Source organism: Apium graveolens, chromosome 5, assembly GCF_009905375.1.
Source record: "Apium graveolens cultivar Ventura chromosome 5, ASM990537v1, whole genome shotgun sequence".
In the NCBI taxonomy this organism is placed as follows: domain Eukaryota; kingdom Viridiplantae; phylum Streptophyta; class Magnoliopsida; order Apiales; family Apiaceae; genus Apium; species Apium graveolens.
Genome location: NC_133651.1, coordinates 298,729,227 through 298,734,967, shown reverse-complemented (window position 1 = coordinate 298,734,967; position 5,741 = coordinate 298,729,227). Strand labels below are relative to the sequence as shown.

The 5,741-nt window shown below is 40.7% G+C and overlaps 1 non-coding gene across 1 annotated transcript; it reads right to left on the bottom strand.

The window, feature by feature from the left end:
- Positions 1–3,601: 3,601 nt before the first annotated feature.
- Positions 3,602–3,708, bottom strand: LOC141662900 (small nucleolar RNA R71). Its single transcript, XR_012551003.1, has one exon. It is a non-coding gene; the product is annotated as a small nucleolar RNA R71 (small nucleolar RNA).
- Positions 3,709–5,741: the final 2,033 nt, after the last annotated feature.

The window sequence follows — 5,741 nt, the reverse complement described above, 5'->3', positions numbered from 1 at the left end:
AATACGTCTTAATATAACCAAGGGTCCAACAATTCGTGGACTTAGCTTTCATTTCTTTCCGAACCTCGTCCTTCCTTTCCAAGGAAATACCTATAACAACACTAGGTCCCCCACTTCCTATTCCTTGTCCTTTCGTGTCAAATCAACATACTTCGTGTTCCCATCTTGGGCTACTACCAGCCGTCCTCTGATTAAAATCTATTATATCCTTGATCTTTTGGACTACTGCGGGTCCGAGCATCTTGCGCTCTACAACTTCATCCTAACATAAGGGAGATCGACATTGTCTTCCCTCAAGGATCTCATAGGGCGATACCTCAATACTGACATATGATCTATTGTCGTAAGAAAACTTAACCCGTGTTAAGTGATCATTCCAATTTCTTTCAAGTCTATTGCACAGACTCTCATTATAGCTTTTAGCATTAGAGCTTTTGCTTCTCAATACCCATTCTTTTCCAGTTCGTAATCGCTATCACCTTCCGTTCCTAATATTATACTGGTTATACCTTTGGCTCGTTAGCGTTCTATAACCTTTTAATACCAATGTCAACCTTAGTATCACGAATGTGTTTCCATTCCGAATACCACCGCAACTTTATTACTCCTTTTTACAGCTGTTTCTATTTCCCAAAGTTTGATCAATCATATAGAAGTAAAGGAATTTGTTGAGAGATCACTATGATCATGAACACTTGTTCTATTGCATAGTTAGTACAGAAGGTGGCCAGCCTTTAGTACTTGACAAGCAATTAAACAACATGTGGTATCCTACTAGGCTTCTATCACAAAGATAGATAGTCATTCGGCAATACCTCCCCTTCTGGAAGGGTTGTTCTTCTCAGCTTACATGAAATGAAAAGAAGAGAAAAGAGCGAACTGAAGAGAATTGTATATATATGTAAAAAAAATATTGCCATAAAATATCTGGCTTGGAATCTACCTCTGAACTATAGAGGTTTGTCATAGGAGAACAAAACATATATGTATTTATATCAACATCGAGTATTATAGCATCGTATTTTACATGCCTAAATATTTTCGCTATCCCGTCCATCATTCTATGGACCCATGCTCTTCCTCGAGCTTATACACAATTACCTTTGAAACTCCCTCGACATCGAAAATCGAATCTGGGATCTCATTCTATATATCACCGTTACTAGGATTCTATGCTCGCACCGCAACCTTCCTCATATAGTAATACGACTCTCTATTGATAAGAGGAGTAAATATTCAATAGGTAGATACTCTACTTATTTAGTCTATCAATGATAACTTATACACTACCACGACCCGATTAGTGGTACTTAATCTCAACATCCATTCCAATACAACTCTCATGGTTGTAATCAGCTCATTACTCACAGAATCATTGCTGCCTTACTATGGTCCACCACTGACCTACTGTCATCATTCACTTTCCATGAAATCTTAATATCTAACCATACGGAGTCCATACATATCGTTGATAAGTGGCATTTTATACCACTTAAAACGTCTTAAAATGGCTTAAATTGGTGTCTTGAAATCAAGTATTTTGTGTATTTGATGCGTTTTTCTAGTGTTTATGCATTTCAGGGTATTAGTTGCATTTCGGAGGAGGAATCATCAAGAATAAGCCTTGGCATGTGTTCACCATTGCGAGAGGAAGAGAACGGGCAGATTACGGCGAAGGAACGGAGCAAACCTGGATTTTTTCCAGTGGAGGCCTGCGCGCCCGCACAGCAATGCTGAGCGGCCGCGCAGCAGCCTTGCGCGCCCGCGCAGAAATGCTGAGCGGCCGCGCAGGGTCGGGGAAAAAGATATATTATTTTAGACTTCTACTTCTGTTTGGCTTCCACTTCTATGTAATCTGAGTTTTATGGGACTATTATATAGGTAGATTTGAGTCGTTTTCACAGAGAGTATTAAGAGGAGATTATGTTTTAGATTGTGTTTGGCGTAAGAAGCGAAGGAGATAAGGAAGAAGACCGATTTAGCACACAGCAACGAAGAGGAAGCATATATTCTTGTGATTCTTGTTTCGTTGTAACGTTGGATGCTAGTTTTCTTGCTTTGACTTATTTACTCTTGTGACGTACTCTGTTTTAATATAATCAGTTTAGTTATTATTTTCTTGTGTTTGTTTATCATGATTTCATATGAACCCATGATGGCGATAAGTTCTATTATGGGCTAATCGTGATCATGGGGTTGTAACGGATTTATTATGGAATTCTTTAGTTAATTGTTTAATACTTTAGTATGTGATGATTGCATGATATCTAGTATTGGTTGTGCGTATTCGTCTTATGTGCGTCGCGAACATATAAGATAGGGTGTTAATCTCTTGTGAAGCGACGGTGGATCTTGAGATTTAGAACTTGCCATGCTAGCATAGGTTCATGTACGTTGTGCATGATTAGTGGGTAACTCTAACAGTTTTATTTGCCCTATGTAATCAAAAAGGGATAACTTGTGCTTAAATTGTTGTGTTGTCAATTTCTGTAGACATATAGGAACTCGACATAATTGATGACTATTCAACTTCTATCTTAATTGTGGATGTTTGGTAGAATGGTATTAGTACAATGAAAGTTGGCTTTTATCAGTTTCGTGTTATTCGATTAATATCATCACTGTCACATGCTAAGGGTAATAACAATGGCTATAGAAGGAAGTAATAATGAAGTTGTGATCTCATGAGTGTTTTATTATTGATAAATTGAAGTGTTAGTTAAGTGGTTAATTAAGTAGTTAATTATAGTTAATATTTAATCAACAATTTTAAGTGTTATTATCTTAACATTGAGAAGTAGTCATACATTGGTGAGTGAGTTAAATTAGACAATAAATTAGTCTGAGTCTCTGAGGGAACGAACTAGAAAGTATTCTATATTACTTGCGAACGCGTATACTTGCATGAATATTAGTGTGTGATTTCGCCCTAACAAGTTTTTGGCGCTGCTGCCGGGGACTCGGCGTAATTGTTTAGTTTATGTACTTACCATCATTGGTCATTAGGACTCAGTGATTAGGACGTAGTAGTTAATTACTCTTTTCGGTTGTGTTTCAGGTACTTTAGCAAGCGTTTATGCAAACTCGTTCTCGTGCTCGCAAGAGGACCTTAGATACAGCTGAGGAGAAAGACGAAGTTCTTGATACACCGGAGAAGTTAGATTTTGAGGATTCGGATTCAGGAACTGAGCAGAAAGAACCAGTAAACATGGGAGATCGTATTGTTCAAGCTGATCCAGCTCTTATGGATTTTTCTCGGCCTAAAATTGATGACATTCAGTCAAGCATCCTTCATCCGGCTATTCAAGCTAATACCTTTGAAATCAAGCCGGGCACTATTCAGATGGTGCAGAATTCTGTTTCTTTTGGAGGAGCGGCAACTGAAGACCCCAACATGCACATAAGGAATTTTGTCGAGATCTGCAGCACTTTTAAGTATAATGGCGTGACTGATGAGGCTATCAAGTTGAGGCTTTTCCCATTCTCACTGAGGGATAAGGCTAAAGACTGGTTACATTATGAACCAGCTGGGTCCATCACTACGTGGTAAGATCTTGCGCAAAAGTTTCTGGTGAAGTTTTATCCAATGGCAAAGACTGCTGCGATGAGGAGTGCTCTTACTCAGTTTGCGCAGCAACCTACAGAATCTATGTGCGAGGCTTGGGAACGCTACAAGGAAATGTTGAGAAAATGTCCACATCATGGAATGCCGGATTGGATGGTAATCACTGGTTTTTATAATGGTTTGGGGGCCCAATCTCGGCCCATGCTCAATGCAGCAGCTGGAGGCGCCTTATGGGCTAAAAGCTATACTGAGGCGTATAATCTTATCGAGATGATGGCTGCAAATGAGCATCAAAACCCAACTCAGTGGATGACGTCAGGCAAGGTCGCAGGTATTCTGGAAGTTGATGCAGCCACCGCTATTGCAGCCCAGCTCCAAGCGCTATCAATGAAGGTTGATTCTCTGGCTACGTATGGAGTTAATCAAATAGCTATGGTTTGTGAGCTTTGTGCAGGTTCTCATGCTACGGATCAGTGTTCTCTTGTCAACGAATCTGTTCAATATGTGAATAATTATCAGCGACAACAGCAGCCTGTGCCAGCGACCTATCATCCTAACAACAGAAATCATCCAAATTTCAGTTGGGGGAATAATCAGAATGCTATTCAGCCACCATATCAGCAAGGAGTGAGTAAACAGTTTAACCCACCTGGATTCCAGCAACCACAACAGTATGCTACAAGGCAATCATATCCTCAACAGGGAAGTGCAGCTGCACCTACTAGTGCTGATTTTGAGGAACTTAAGCTGTTGTGCAAGAGTCAGGCGGTTTCTATCAAGACCTTGGAAAATCAAATCGGTCAATTAGCCAATGCAGTGCTCAATCGTCAACCTGGCACTCTTCCCAGTGACACGGAAGTACCAGGCAGGAAGGAAGCTAAAGAGCAAGTCAAGGCTATTACCTTAAGGTCTGGAAAAGTAGCTGATGCTGAAAAGGCAAAAGAAGTCGAAGCTGAAGTTAGAGATGAAGAATTTAAGCAAAAGGAGAAAGCGGCGGAACCAAGGAAGACTACTGTTGAACACACTCTGCCTGAGGCTAATACAGGGGAGAAACAGCTCTATCCTCCACCACCTTTTCCTAAGAGATTGCAGTAACAAAAGCTGGATAGACAGTTCGGGAAGTTTCTGGAGGTGTTCAAGAAACTTCACATCAATATACCTTTCGCTGAGGCTCTGGAACAAATGCCTAGTTATGCGAAGTTTATGAAGACTATTCTTTCAAGGAAGGTGAAACTGGATGACCTTGAAACCGTTGCTCTCACGGAAGAATGCAGCGCTGTTCTGCAGCAAAAGTTACCACCAAAACTGAAAGATCCAGGAAGCTTCACCATTCCTTGCACCATTGGCAATCTAACTTTTGAAAAGTGCCTTTGTGATTTGGGAGCAAGCATTAATATGATGCCCTTGTCGATCTTTAAAAAGCTGGATCTGCCTGATCCAAAACCCACATACATGTCGCTACAATTGGCTGACCGTTCCATTACTTACCCAAGGGGCATAGTCGAGGATGTGCTCGTCAAGGTGGATAAGCTCTTCTTTCCTGCAGATTTTGTTATTCTGGATTTTGAGGAAGATAAGAAGATTCCCATAATCTTGGGGAGGCCTTTCTTGGCTACTGGCCGTACCTTGATAGATGTGCAAAAAGGGGAACTTACTATGCGGGTCCAAGATCAGGATGTGACCTTCAACGTATTCAAGGCAATGAAATTCCCTACAGAAGATGAGGAGTGTTTAAAAGTGGATGTGATTGATTCCGCAGTTACTTCGGAACTCAAGCACATGCTAATGTCTGATGCATTGGAAAAGGCCTTAGTGGGGGAATTTGACAGTGATGATGAAGATAGCAACGAGCAATTACAATATCTGAACGCTTCTCCCTGGAAGCGAAAGCTGGACATACCGTTTGAATCTCTTGGTACTTCTGACCTCAAGAACGCTGAAGGGAAGCTCAAACCATCAATAGAGGAAGCACCTACCTTAGAGCTCAAACCATTACCTGAACACTTGAGGTATGCTTTTTTAGGTGATTCATCTACGTTACCTGTTATTATTTCAGCTGACCTTTCAGGTAGTGAGGAAGACAAGCTCTTAAGGATTTTGAGAGAATTCAAATCGGCTATAGGATGGACCATAGCAGACATCAAGGGGATAAGTCCTTCATATTGTATGCATAAAA